Raw genomic sequence first — 15,425 nt, 5'->3', positions numbered from 1 at the left:
CCTTTGTCACAGATTAATTGACCATGTAAATGTGTAAGTGTGGGTTTGTTTATGGGCTTTCTGTTCTATTGCTTTGGTTAATGTGTCAGTTTTTGTGTCAGTACCATACTGTTTTGATTACTACAGCTTTGTAGAATAACTTGAAATCTGTAATTGTGATACCTCCAACTTTGTTTTTCTTTTTCAAGATTGTTTTGGCTATTTGGGGTTTTCTGTGGTCCCATATGAATTTTGGGATTATTCTAGTTCTGTGAAAAATGTTGGTATTTTGAAAAGTACTATGTTAAATCTATAGATTCCATTGGGTAGTATGGACATTTTAACAATATTTGTCTTCCAATCCATGAAAATAAAGTATCTTTCCATTTGTTTGTATCATTTTCAATATGTTTTATCACTGTTTTATAGATTTTAGAGTATAGGTATTTCAACTCCGTGGTAGGTTTATTCCTAGGTATCTTATTATCTTTGGGACACCTGTACATAGGATTGCTTTCTTAATTTTTCTTTCTGTTGTTTTGTTATTAGTATATAAAATGCCATGGATTTCTATATGTTGATTTTTTTTTTATCCTGCAACCTTACTGAATTTATCAGTTCTAGTAGTTTTTTGGTGGAATCTTTAAGGTTTTCTATATAGAGTATCATGTCAACTACAGTGAAATTTTACTTCTTCTTACCAATTTAGATGCCATTTTTTTTCCTTCCTCTTGTCTGATTGCTGTGGCTGGTAATTCTATTTCTACTTTTTTGAGGCAATTCTGTACTGTTTTTCACAGCAGCTGTACTATTTTACATTCCTACCAACAATGCACAAGAGTTCCAATTTCTCCACATCCTTGCTGTACTTATTTACTGTTTTTTAGATAGTAGCCATCTTAATAGGTGTGAGGTAGAATCTCATTGTAGTTTTCAGTGGCATTTCCCTAGTGATTAGTAGTGTTGAGCATCTTTTCATGTGCTTATTGGTCATTCCTTGATGTTATTTGAAAAAAAAAACAACCATCTTTTTAAATCCTTTTCTCATTTTTGAATCAGATTGTATTTTTGTTGTTCAGTTTTTGGAGGTATCTTTGTATTTTGGATATTAATCTTTTGTCAGATGATTTGAAAATATTTCCTCCCGTTCTGTGGCTTAACATTTTATTTCTGATCATAACTGATGCACAAAATTTTAAAATTGTCATGAAATTGAGTTTGTCTATTTTTCTCTTGTTGCCTATGACGTTGGTATCATATCCAAGAAATCTTGCCAACCCAATGCCATGAGGCTCTTGGCCTATGTTTTCTTCTAAGAGTTTCATTCTTTAGGTCTTATATTCAGGTGCTTCATCCATTTTTTTTTAAAGATTTTATTTATTTATTTGAGAGAGAGAATGTGAGAGAGAGAATGAGCATGAGAAGTGGGAGGGTCAGAGGGAGAAGCAGACTCCCTGCCGAGCAGGGAGCCTGATATGGGACTCGATCCCGGGACTCCAGGATCATGACCTGAGCCGCAGGCAGTCACCCAACCAACTGAGCCACCCAGGCGTCCCATGCTTCATCCATTTTAAGATAATTTTTGTATATGGTATTAGGTAACCTCATTTTTTTTTTTTTGCATGTGGATATTCACTTTTCTAGCACCATTTGTTAATAATACCGTTCTTACTCAATTGAATGGTCTTTGGCACACTTGTCAAGAATTATCTGACCATATATGTAGAGGTTTGTTTCTGAGCTCTCCCTTCTATTCCATTGATATATATGTCTGTCTTTATGTCAGTAACCACACTGTTTTGGTTGCTATAGCATTATAGAAAGTTTTGGAATCAAGATGTGTGAGTCCTGCAATTTTGCTCTCATTTTCAGGATTGTTTAAGCTATTCTGAATCACTTGAAATTCCATATGAACTTTAGAATTTTTTCTTTTTCTTCAAAAACTATTACTGGGATTTTGAGAGATATTATATTGAATCTGTAGATCACTTTGGGTAGTATTTATATCTTATCCAATATTAAGTCTTCCAATTCATGAATATGGGGTGTGTTTTCATTTATTTCTGTCTTCTGTAATTTCTTTCAGTGATGTTTTTGTTTTCATTCTTCATGTCTTTCATCTCCTTGGTTAAGTTAATTTCTTAGTATATTATTCTTTTAGGTGCTATTATAAAATAAAATTTTTTTTAAAATTTGTTTTCAGATTGTTCATTATTAGTGTAGAGAAATTCAACTGATTCTTGAATGTTGACTTTGTATCCTGCTACTTTGCTGAAATCATTTATTATGCTAACAGTTTTTCATAGAATCTTTAGGGTTTGGGGGGAGCTGAGATGGTGGTAAAGTAGGAGACCCTAGCTTTCCTCTTCCTCAAACATAGCTAGATAACTATAAAATCATTCTGAATACCCAAGAAATTAACCTGAGAACTGATAGAACAAATTTCACAACTAAAGGGAGAGAAGAAGCCACATTGAGAAAGGTAGGAAGTACAGAGACATGGTTTCAGGGGAGAGGAATCTCAGGTATTGTGGAGGGGAGGGAGCCCTGATGTGGAGAAAGGCAAGAAAGAATGGAATACACAGGGATATGGACAAGGAAAACACTTCCCCAAAGCTGTTAGCTGGGAAAATGAGAGGGGCTGATTTTCATGCATTTTTGCAACCAGTGTGGCTCAAAAAAGTTCATGACTTGACTGGGATAGAGCCCTGGGAGTGCTGCCCTCCTCCTGGAGAGAAGACAGGCAAGCAATCCTAGGGCATACAGCATGATCTGAAGATCACCTATGGTATACAAGGAAAGATTGTTTGTTCTTCTTGGAGTGCATATGTGAGAGTTGGCATTGCTTCTCAGGGTGCAAAATAACTGGAGGTGTCATTTCATTCCCCTGCCTCTCAGCATAGGCACAAAGACATCTTTTGAGGGTGGCTACCTGCTGGCTGCTTAGCTCCAAATCCTATGCCCCTGTGCTCTGGTATGATTGCCCTTTTGGGTCAAACCTGCATTAGTCCAAGGACAGCGAGACCTTCCCCCAGAAGACCAGTGCAGAATCCTACCACAGTATGTCCCTGACATTTGGAGTTTTAAAAATCAGGATACTTGTCTGAGATAGAGCCCAAAGTCCACTGTGCTACTCCAGGCAGACAAACAACTTGGAGACAGACTAACAGTGATCTGAAAAATGCCTGGGATGCACTAGAGGAAATCATTCAGTCTTCTGGGAGTAGTTCCCTGAGAGCAGCAAGCACAGACTCTGCTCTCCAGGGAAACTTTCCCTTTCCCAAACTTCACCATAAACCAACTTCAGTAAACAGCACAGCGCCAACACTGGCTGCCTGACCTGCTTACACCAAGTGCTGCCTGCCACTCCCCCCCCCCCCCCCCCGCACTCTCCTGGTACTGCTTTTCTTGGGCAGTGTGCTTAAGGACAAACACACTGGGCCCTTTCCCCAGAAGACCAGTAGAAACCTCTGCACACACAATATCTACTGACTTTAGAATTCTGCAAGTCTTTAGTTCTAGTTGAAATAGTATCAGGGCTCATTTAACAAGCAGACCATGGCATACCTAGTTAAAACTCATCATACTCTGACCAAGGTCCAAACACTGCCCACTGCAGATGACTGACCTGAGGGATAGAGCAGCCAAAACACAGCAATAGAGTGCATGCAGCACACACTAGAGATACTTCCTGAAGTACCCAGCCCTTGGACACTATATGACCTTTTCTTCATAAACCCATTACCCTCAGGATCAGGAAATATAACAGCCTTTTCTTTCTTTCTTTCTTCCTTCCTTCCTTCCTTCCTTCCTTCCTTTATTTTTTTAAAGATTTTATTTATTTATTTGACAGACAGAGATCACAAGTAGACAGAGAGGCAGGCAGAGAGAGAGAGGGGGAAGCAGGCTCCCTACTGAGTGGAGAGCCTGATGCAGGCCTTGATCCCAGGACCCTGGGATCATTACCTGAGCTGAAGGCAGAGGTTTAACCCACTGAGCAACCCAGGCACCCCATAACAGGCTTTTCTAACACATTTTCCAGACAAAATGCCAAGACAGAGAAATTCATCCCAAAAGAGAGAATAAGAAAAAGTCACGGCCGGACATCTAATCAAAGCAGATATAAGTAAAATGCCTGATGGAGAATTTAAAACAACAATCATAAGAATATTCACTGGGCTTGAGAAAAGCATGGAAGACCTCAGGGAGCGCCTTACTAAAGAGATAAAATAATTGAAAAAAACAATCAGGTGGAAATGAAAAATATAATAACTGAGATTTGAAACCAACTGGATATAATGACCACAATGACGGAAGAATCAGAGGAATGAATAAGTGATATAGAAGATAGAATTATGGAAAATAATGAAGCTGAACAAAAGAGAGAAGAATGATAGATCGTGAGAGACTTAGGGAATTCAATGACTCCACTAAACATAATAACATTGATATCAAGGGAATCCCAGAAGAAGAAGAAGAAGAGAAAAAAGGGAGCAAAAGTTTTATTTGAGGAAATAATAGCTGAAAACTTTCCTAATCTTGGGAAGGAAATAGACATCCAAATCCAGGAGGCACAGAGAACTCCCATCAAAATCAACAAAAGCAGACCAACAGTAAGGTATGTTATAGTTAAATTTGCAAAACATAATGATAAAGAAAAAATCCTAAAAGCAGTAAGACAAAAGACGTCCATAACTTACAAGACCCATAAGTTCAGCTGCAGATCTCTCCATAGAGTTGGCAAGCCAGAAGAAAGTGGCATGATATATTCAATGTGTTGAATGGGAAAAATCTGCAGTAAAAATACTCTGTACAGCAAGGCTATCATTTGTGACCACTAAACCAGCCCTGCAAGAAATATTGAAGGGAATTCTTTGAGTGGGTAGAAAAGACCAAAAGTGACATAGACTACAAAGGAACAGATAATATCTCTGGAAACAAGGAAAAAGCAAGTAATAAAATGGCACTAAATACATATCTATCAATAATTACTCTGAGAGTAAATGGACTAAATGTTTCAAACAAAAGACAGAATGGATAAAAAAACAACAACCATCTATATGCTGCCTACAAGAAACTCACTTTAGACCTGAAGACACCTGCAGATTGAAAATGAGGGGCTGGAGAAACATCTGTCATGCAAATGGACAGCAAAAGAAAGCCAGAGTAGCAATACTTATATCAGACAAACAAGATTTTATTTTTATTTAATTTTTTAAAAGATTTTTATTTATTTATTTGACACAGAAAGAGACACAGAGAGGGAGATAACAAGTAGGCAGAGAGGCAGGCAGGGAGTGGGGGGAGCAGGCTCCCTACTGAGTAGAGAGCCCGATGTGGGACTTGATGCCAGGACCCTGAGATCATGGCCTGAGCCAAAGGCAGAGGCTTAACCCACTGAGCCACCCAGGTGCCCGGAGAAGCTAGATTTTAAGTGACAGACTGTAAAAAGAGATGAAGAAGGACACTATATCATAATAAAGGGGACTATCCAACAAGAAGATACTACAGTTGTAACTTGGGAGCACCCAGATATATAAAATAATTAATAACAAACATAAAGGAACTCATTGATAATAATACAATAGTAGTAGAGTACTTTAAAACCCAAATTACACCAATGGACAGATCATCTAAGCAAAAACTCAACAAGGAAACAATGGCCTTTTTTTTTTTTTAAGATTTTATTTATTCATTTGAGAGAGAGAGAGAGAGAGGGAGGGAGAATGAGCAGGGGTAGGGGCAGAAGGAGAAGGACAAGCAGATTCCACTATGAGTGCAGGAACTTGATATGAGGCTTGATCCCAGGACACTGAAATCATTACCTGAGCCAGAGTCAGACAATTAATGGACTGAGCCACCCAGGTGCCCTGAAACAATGGCTTTGAATGACATACTCTATGAGATGGACTTAACAGATGAATTCAGAATATTTCATCCCAGAGTAGCAAAATGCACATTGTGTTCAAGTGCATATGGGACATTCTCCAGAATAAATCACATACTAGGTCACAAATCAAGTCTCAATGAATACAAAAAGTGAGATTATACCATGCATATTTTCTGACGACATGCTATGAAACTTGAAGTCAGCCCTAAGAAAAAATTTGGAAAGCCCACAAACATGGAGGTTAGACAACATGCTACTAAAGAATGATTCATTCTTTCCTGGTAAACCAGGAAATTAAAGAAGAAATAAATAAATACATGGAAACAAATGAAAATGAGAACACAATGGTACCAAACTTGGGAGATAGAGCAAAAGTGGTCATAAGAGGGAAGTATATAGCAATACAGGCCTACCTCAAGAAGCAAGGAAAATCTCAAACAACCTAACGTTACACCTAAATGATCTAGAAAAAGAACAACAAACTAAGTCTTAAGCCAAGAGAAGAAGAGAGATGATAAAGATTATAGCAGTAATAAATGATATAGAAACTAAAACAATAAGAACAACAACAACAACAATAGAACAGATCAATGAAACCAGGAGCTTTTTCTTTAAAACAAATTAATAAAATTGATAACCCCCTAGCTAGATTTAGGAAACAGAGAAAGGACCGAAATAAATAAAATTACAAATGAGAGCAGAGAAGTAACAACCAACACTACAGAAATATGAACAGTTACAAGAGAATATAATGAAAAATTATATGCCAACAAATTAGGCAATCTGGAAGAAATGGATAAATTCCTAGAAACACATAAACTACCAAAACTGAAACAGGGAGAAATGGAAAATTTGAACAAATAACCAGCAAAAAATTGAATCAGTACTCAAAAATCTCCCAACAAACAAAAGTCCAGGGCCAGATGGCTTCCCAGGGGAATTCTACCAAACATTTAAAAATGAATATGTATTCTTCTCAAACCATTCAAAAAAAAATTAAAATGGAAGGAAGACTTCCAAACTCATTCTATGAGGCCAGTATTACCATGATTCCAAAACTAAAGACTCACCAAAAAAAGAGAAGTATAGGCCAATATCTCTGATGAATATGGATGCAAAAATTCTCAACAAAATACTAGGAAATTGAATCCAACAGTACGTTAAAAGAAATCATTCACATGATCATGTGGGATTTATTCATGGCCTGCAAGGATGGTTCCATATTCACAAATCAATCATTACATGATATACCACATAAATAATAATAAAAAAAGAACCACATGATCCTCTCAAAAGGTGCAGAAAAAGCATTTGACAAAGTACAACATCCATTCATGATAAAAATACTCAACAAAGTAGGGATAGAGAGAATATACCTCAACATTATAAAAGCCATTTACAAAAACCCATAGCTGATATCCATCTCAATGGGGAAAAATACTGAGAGAGTTCCCTCCAAGGTCAGGAAGAATGCAGGGATGTCCACTCTCACCACTGTTATTTAACATAGTACTGAAAGTCCTAGCCTCAGCAATCAGACAACAAAAAGAAATAAGAGATATTCACATTGGCAAGGAAGAAGTAAAACATTCACTACTTGCAAATTACATGATACTTGACATAGAAAACACAGAAGACTTCACCAAAAAAATTGGTAGAACTGATACAGAAATATAGTAAAGTCACAGGATACAAACTCAATGTACAGAAATATGTTACAATTTTGTACACCAATAATGAAGCAGCAGAAAGATAAATTAAGGAATCAATCACATTTACAGTTGCACCAAATCTATAAGATACCTAGGAATAAACCTTACCAAAATCCCATATTCTGAAAGCTATAAAACCCTGATGAAAAAAGTTGAAGATGACACAAAGAAATGGAAAGACATTCCACGCTCATGGATTGGAAGAACAAATATGGTTAAAATGTCTGTACTGTCCAAAGCAATCTACAAATTTAATGCAATCCCCATCAAAATACCAACAGCATTTTTCACAGAACTAGAACAAACAATCCTAAAATTTGTATGGAAGCACTACAGACCCTGAATTACCAAAGCAATCTTGAAAAAGGAAAGCAAAGCTGGAGGTATCACAATTCTAGACTTCAACTTATATATCAAAGGTGAAGTGAGCAAACAGTGTGGTACTGGCACAAAATGGACAATGGATAAACAGTATGGAGGTTCCTCAAAAAGTTAAATAGAACTACCCTATTATCTAACAGTTGCACCATTAGGTTATTTACCCAAAGGATACAAAATACTGATTTGAAGGGATACATGCATCTGGATGTTTATAGCAACATTATCAACAATAACCAAGTAATGGAAAGAGCCCAAATGTCCCTTGACTGATGAATGGATAAAAAGAAATGTATATGTATATACAATGAAATATTACTGAGCCATAAAAAGGGAATGAAATACTGCCATTTGCAATGGTGCGGATAAAGTTGGTGAGTGTTATGTGAAGCAAAATAAGTCAGATAAAGATAAATACCATATGATTTCACTCATATGTGGATGTTAAGAAGCAAAACAGGTGAACATGGGGGTGGGCGGGGGGAAGAGAGGCAAACCAGGAAACAGACTCTTAACTGTGGAGATCAACCTGATGTTTACTGGAAGGGAAGTGGGTGGTGGTGGGTTAAATAGTTGATGGGTATTAAGGAGGGTACTTATGATGAGCACTGGTGTATGTAAGAGATGAATCACTAAATTCTACACCTGAAACTAGACAAAAAAGAATCTTCAGGGTTCTATACACATCAGATCATATTATTTGCAAACAGATAATTTTACTTCTTCCTTTTTACTTTGGAAGCATTTTACTTGTTCTTACTGCCTACTTGCTCTGACTAGAACTTCCAATTCTATTTTTAAGATAAGTCTTGAAAAATGGGCATCCTTTCCTTTCTAATCTTAGAAGTAAAGCTTTCAGTCCTGGGTGCCTGGGTGGCTTAGTCAATTAAGTGTCTGTCTTTGGTTCAGGTCCTGGGATCTCAGGGTTCTGGAATTGTGTCCTGCATCAGGCTCCCTGCTCAGTGGGGAGCCTGCTTCTTGCTCTCCTTCTGCCCCTCCACCTGCTCATGCTCTCTCTCTCACTCTGAGATCTCTATCTCAAACTCTCTATCCCAAACAAAATCTTAGAAAGGAAGAAAGAAAGAAAGAAAGAGAAAAGAAAAGCTTTCAGTCTTTTCTCTATTGAGTATGATGTTTACTGTGGGTTTTTAATAAATGGCATTTCTCATGTTAAGGTAGTTTCTGTTCCTAATTTGTTGAGTGTTTTATCATGAAAGGGTTTTGAATTTTTTTCAAATGCTTTTTCTGTGTCATTGAGATAATCCTGTGTTTTTTTCCCTTAATTTTGTTGGTGTGGTGTATTACATTGATTGAATTTTTGTATGTTGAACCAGCCTTGCATTCCAGGAATTCCATTTGGTCATGGTCTGTAATCCCTTTAATATGCTGCTGAATTCAGTTTACTAATACTTCATTGAGTATTCTTGCATCAATGTTCAGTTGGGATATTGGTCTGTAGTTCTCTTTTCTTGTACTGAGTGTCTTTGTCTGGCTTTGGTATCAGTGTAATGCTGTCCTCATAGAATGAGTTAGGAAGTATTCCTTCCTCTTCAATTTTTTGGAGAAACTTGAGAAGGGTTGGTCTTCATTCTTTTTTAAATGTTTGGTAAAATTCACCAGTGAAACCAATGGGTTCAGGGCTTTTCTTCCTTGGGAAATTTTTTTTATTACTGTTTCAATATCCTTACTAGTTATAGGTCTATTCAGATTTTCTATTTCTTCATGAATTAGTCTTTGTTGGTTTTATGTTTTTATGAATTTGCCCATTTTATCTAGGTTATCCAATTTGCTGTATACAGTTTTTCATAGTTCTCTCATAATTCTTTTTATTTCTGTAGAATCAATAATAATATCCCCCCCTTTCAATTCTGATTTTAGTAATTTGAGACTTTTCTCCTTTTTTCTTAGTCTGGCTCACTGAATGTTTGACCCTTTTTTTTTTTTTTTTTTAATCTTTTTGAAGAATCAACTTTTGGTTTCATTAATATTTTCTTTTTTTTCTATTCTTTTTCATTTCTCTTTGTTCTAATATTTATTATTTTCTCCCTTCTGTTAGCTTTGAGTTTAGTTTGTTCTTATTTCTCTAGTTTTTTAAGTTATAAATATATTTATTTGTAAATTTGTAAATTTATTTATAATCTATTTGAGATCTTTCTTGTTTTTTAATGTAACATTTATTGCCATAAATTTTTCCCTTTAGCTCTGCTTTTACTGCATTTCATGCATTTTGCTATGTTGTATTCTTTTTGTCTATAAGTATTTTTCCGTTTCCCTTGTAATTTCTTCTTTGATCCATTGGTTGCTTAAAAGTCTGTTGTTTCATTTCCACAGTTTTGTGAATTTTCCAGTTTTTCTTTTATTACTGATTTCTAACTTCCTCCTTTTTGGTCAGAGAAGATACTTTATGTGAGATTGGTTGGCCCTCCCTCCCCTTCCCCTTCCCTCTCCCTCCCTCCATCCTTCCCTCCCTTCCTCCCTTCCTCTTTCCTTCTTTCTTTTCTTTTCTTTTCTTTTCTTTTCTTTTCTTTTCTTTTCTTTCTTCTTTCTTTCTTTCTTTCTTCTTTCTTTCTTTCTTTCTTCTTTCTTTCTTTCTTTCCTTCTTTCTTTCTATCTCTCTCTCTTTCTCTCTTTATCTTTTGGTACTTAATTTGTGGGCTACCATATGTTTTATTCTGAAAAATGTCCCATATTTATTTGAAAAGAATGTATATTCTTTTGCTGTTGGGTTTTGTGGGCTGTGCATTTATCTATTAGACTTAGTTGGCTTTTTTTGTTGTTGTAGGTCCTCTGTCTTCTTACTTACCTTGTGTCTCATTTTTCTGTCCATTATTTTGAGTGGGGTAGTGAAGTTCCCTACTATTATTTTGGAACTATTTTCTCCTTAAATTACATCAGTTTTTGCTTCCTGTATTTTCTGGTCTGTCATTAGGTATATAAATGTTTATTATTATTATATATTCCTGCATATTGAAATTTGTAATAATATACAATGTCTTTCTTTGTCTCATGAAATCTTCCTTTTTTTAATTGTGTTATTTTAGTCACCATAAAATACATCATTAGTTTTTGATACAGTGTTCCATGATTCATTATTTAGGTACAATACCCTGTGCTCCACATAATATGTGCTCTCCTTAATACCCACCACCAAACTCACCCATCCCCCTACCTTCTCCCCTCTAAAACCCTCAGTTTGTTTCTCAGAGTCCACAGTCTCTCATGGTTCATCTCCCCATCCAATTTCTCCCAAATTTACTTTTCCTTACTTCTCCTAATGTCCACCATGTTATTCCTTATGTTCCACAAGTAAGTCAGTCAGTTATATGGTTTCACTTACTCATATAATCTTTCTTGATTTAAAAGTCTCTTTTGTCTATATTAATATTGCCACCTTTGCTGTCTTTTGGCTTCTATCTGTGTGGAATATCTTTTTTTTCCACGCTTTCACTTTCAACCCATTTGTGACCTTAGATCGCAAGTGAGTCTCTTGTAGACTGCATATAGTTGGATCATGTGTTTTTATCCATTCTGCCAATCTCTGTCATTGATTAGAGAGTAGGAACTCACCAAGTTCCTACTGGGCAGGCACTGGGCTTGGCCCTGGCAACAAAGGTATAAATAAGAGAGTGTGACATCAAGGAGTTTATACATTCTTTGACATATACAGACATTAAAAAATAATTAAACAATTAATTTTGTACAACTTTATAAATCCCATAAAGGATAATGTATAAGGGAATGAGACACAGAATGACTGCTTAAGATTAAAATCAGACTTAAAGATTTATTAATTATTTAAAACGGGATCTGACCAAAAAAAAAAAATAGTGTACATGTTCATCTCTCTATGACTTTACTTAATGTGCAACTTACATATAATTTTTCAACATGCCACTCTTTCTCTTTATGAATAAAATATATTAAGAAGACAATTAAATATTCAGAAATAGACCACAATGGATATGCCAATAATGATAACTTTTCTTAGAAAAAAACAATATTAATCTGTTTAGTACTCAATTTTATCACAAGAAGAGACACTTTGTATTTCACTTAGAACTGGATTATAGATATTAGAGATGGAACAAAGCAGAGCTGGACACAGAAAGTCAATCCTCCTTACTTAAGAAAATGTCTAAATCTCCAGGAGCCTCTCTGAATTCCTCATTTTGCTGTACCACTTTAGAATGATTGCACCAGGTCTCCAGTTGTGTTGGGCACTTATCTCTGCCCACCTAAATGTAGACGACATAAGGTAGCTGGGGTGGGATGGGCTATTTCCCAAAACTGCGTGATTATCTTGAATACTTCAGTGGGCTGGCCACCTACAACTTGTCTGATTACTTCCTTCTCCACAGTTTTGATTTTGAGTTCTCTTAGCTAAAAGTTAGCTTAATTTTCTAAAGTCTCTGAACTCTGATTATTTAAATTAATTTAAGTGGATTCAATATCGACAACCTCATTATGTGCTATAGCAAATCCATTAATTAATTCAACTTGCTTCTGTATAGTGGAATTTTTGCTAGAGGTGTTGTAATTGGAAGAACACCACCAATTTCTTATTATTTAATCTAGCGACTTATACAGATTTTTTTAAATAGGAAATCAATTAGCATTATTTGGGAGTTTCATTTCTCAATTCATTTTTGGGCTCTAATAATTAAACACAGCTACCTGAAATAGCTGATAATGAGCTGAAACATGATGAAAATATAAGCTATTAATTGACTCTAGTCATGATACAAACTGATAAGTTAAACATATTTTTAGGAATTTGAAAAAAGTTCTCTTTGGAAGAAGAGGGTAAAGGGTAGTCTTAGCCATGGCTAAGCAACTTTATTTTCTTTTTCCACATAAGCTTTGTTAAATGTTTTAGGTTCAAAACATATAAAATTCAAAAATGGATTTCGATAAGGGTGGCATGTGCTGGAAGCCTGTTTTATAACAATGCAGAGAGATTTTGTCAGGTCATGCGATTTTATCACAAAAGCCCATGACCTGCAAAGGAGGGCAGGTTTCCATGTTTCTGTTTCCGTCAGCTCTTTGCATTGTTGATTGATTCACTATAGTGCTGTTGTCAGTATTTTATCAATAGTCACATAGATCTCATGACTGGCATTTTGCCTTTTTAAAACCACCCCTTTGCTGTGATAGAGAACTGAAACCTTGAAACCTGTTGGGAATGGCTGGTCGCCTTTTTATTATTATTTATGAATTCATCAGAAAAGAATACTGGCCTCTAATTAAAGGCAGAAAATTACTCCTGGAATAAATTGCTAAAGGTCAGTTTCTTTACAAAGAACTCACTGTGTGTCCTTATGTGCCTTGTGTTATCACTGTTATAAATAAGGCAGCATCCAACCTATTTGTAAAAATAGGTGGAGATGACTAATTGTTATATTAGTTCTTGCTTTTGGTATTGAATTTCAATTAAACTTTTCCAATGCTTTTCCTGTTCTTGGTATGTTTCTCTTCTAAGGATGGGAAAAATAGCCCTGTACTAAGTGCAATTAGAAAGTTCCATTTTTTTTTTTCCTTGAGAAAGATATGTGTATTTTCTTGGTCTAAGAGAATTAAGATGGCAAAAATACTTTGGAGCCCGATTTCTTAACAAAAGAAAAAAGTCTTTCTACAATTCTAGGAAGCTCTAGGAAAAGCATGTGTCTATTTTGGATTAGGAAATCAAAGTGAATCAAAATACTGTAATAATCAAAAGAAATAATCAAAAGAAACAGCCTCACTTGAGATTTTGCCACAGTGAATAGATATTTAAATATTTAACAACTCTTTTTATCTTTACCTGTTCGCAAGTTATAAACAGGGAGTTGGAATGAAATGAAAAAAAAGCTGCCTATTAACTTTGAAATTAAAGTAGGTATTATGCCCAGGTTTTGAATAACATCCCTTCTGTCTGTCAAAAGGTTCTGCTCTCAGACTTGAGGTTAAATTAGTTGTGTGCCTCAGAGCTATTCATCATGCTGTATTGATGCTATATATTCATTCTTGTTCTTAGATTTTGAGCAGGTTTTGAATTTATCAACCCTGAAAAAATATCTTGGAGGTGATTTCTGTAATCTTGTTTATGAAATTTAATAAGTAAATTTGAAAATAAAAATCTTTCTAATTTAACCATTTAGAAGAGAGGTTCTCTACTGCAAGTGATTCTGATAATGTCTGGAGATAAATTTTGTTGTTACAGTAGGGGATGAAGGTGTTTGGGCATCCAGTCAGTTGAGGCCACAGATGCTACTAAACATCCTATAAAGCATAATACAGCCCTCCAAAGAATAATCTGGTCCAAAATTAACAGTGCAAGGTCGAGAAATCCTCATTTAGAGAAGTATGATGCAATGGTGTTTAATGGTAAGATTGACTCAACACTAAACTTTCACATTAGAAAATACAAATTAAAATAATCATGTCTTTTTCTGAATAGCAAATATCAAGAGAAATGGTAACACCCAGTTCTGGCAAACATGGTGGGAAGCAAGCACACTCATCCATTGCTGGTGGGAGTAATGTGGCACTATCTAGTAACAATAAAAGCACAATTTTCCTTTCACTCAGCAATCCCTCATTTGAGAATATCAATATACAAAAATCCAGTCTTTTTGTTACAGCTAAAAAGTGCTTTAAAAACCCTGAATATTAATACATAGGGAGATGATTTATAAGATGTCTATAATATGGAGTATTATGTACTCATTAAAAATAATATGTTAAGTATATACCTCATGACCAAGAAGGATATCCATGATATTTTATTAGGTAAGAGAAGTCAGTTTTATGGTAACATGTCTATTTTGAGCTCATTCTGTAAACAAAAATGAAAACAAACAGCAAATACTTTCTATATGTTTGTATATTTTTAGTAAACATGTGGAAAACTACTTATAAGGTCTTTGGCCTGGTTCTTTCATTAGAAGAGATAAAAATGAAAGACAGTTGGAAGTTATAAACTTTCCCCTTTTTCTAGTTGTCTTTTGTCCAGTTGAAATTTTAATATTACTTTTGTAATTTACAAACTGTTGAGCAAAGAAAACCTTAAGAGAAGTGTCTGTTTTATGTTTAGTATCATTGGCTTGTGAACCTTGGGGAAATTTACACCTCAGCTAGTACAGTTACAAGATTGATACTGGGTTTTGTTTGGGTTTTTTGTGTGTTGTTGTTCCTTTGGTCAGTGAATAATGCTGAATTTAAGGTGTTATAAAGTAAGTATTTATGAATATTTTTTGTATACATGCCAAAAAATTTATCCTATCATTTATAATATATAGATTCTATATGATAAATTGCCTATATTAAGAAAATATTAATGAAAAAAACTTAATGTGATATCATATAATGATAGTGTATAATGAAGAGGAGCAATTGGGAACTTCAAAGCTGCTCCTTGGCTTAGACCAGGAGCCAGCCATTTGGATATGCCGAGGCACCTGTTGAAGAAAGGGCACTTGTTTCCCTTG

This window comes from Martes martes (genome assembly GCF_963455335.1).
Source record: "Martes martes genome assembly, chromosome: 8".
NCBI lineage: Eukaryota > Metazoa > Chordata > Mammalia > Carnivora > Mustelidae > Martes > Martes martes.
The sequence above is the reverse complement of the archived record's forward strand: the minus strand, read 5'-3'. Positions refer to the sequence as shown.